The sequence below is a fragment of the Sinocyclocheilus rhinocerous genome, unplaced genomic scaffold (genome assembly GCF_001515625.1).
Source record: "Sinocyclocheilus rhinocerous isolate Xijiao unplaced genomic scaffold, SAMN03320098_v1.1 scaffold688, whole genome shotgun sequence".
Classification (NCBI taxonomy): domain Eukaryota; kingdom Metazoa; phylum Chordata; class Actinopteri; order Cypriniformes; family Cyprinidae; genus Sinocyclocheilus; species Sinocyclocheilus rhinocerous.
In genome coordinates, this window is record NW_015651641.1 from 1228498 (window position 1) to 1228819 (window position 322).

Sequence of the window (322 nt, forward strand, 5' to 3'; positions counted from 1 at the left end):
CTGTGATTGCTTCCTGCTTCACTCGTGCACACAGACCCAACACTGGCCCATGCATTTATACCAGAGACAGAAATTAACCAGGGCTCAGGGCAAAAAATGCCACTGAAAGTGACAAAAAAAAACTTATTTTTTCTTTTCGAATGATCTGTTATCTGTAATATTTGGTATATGCCATAATAGTCTATCCTAACTTGTCATCATAACAGTCAGATATACAAAAGAGTGTTCCCTTCCAAAAAACACTGTGCTGGGAATACCATGGCAGTGAATGAAACATATTTAGATGTATACTTCAAAAAATAAGTGTGTAAAAAAAAAAAAA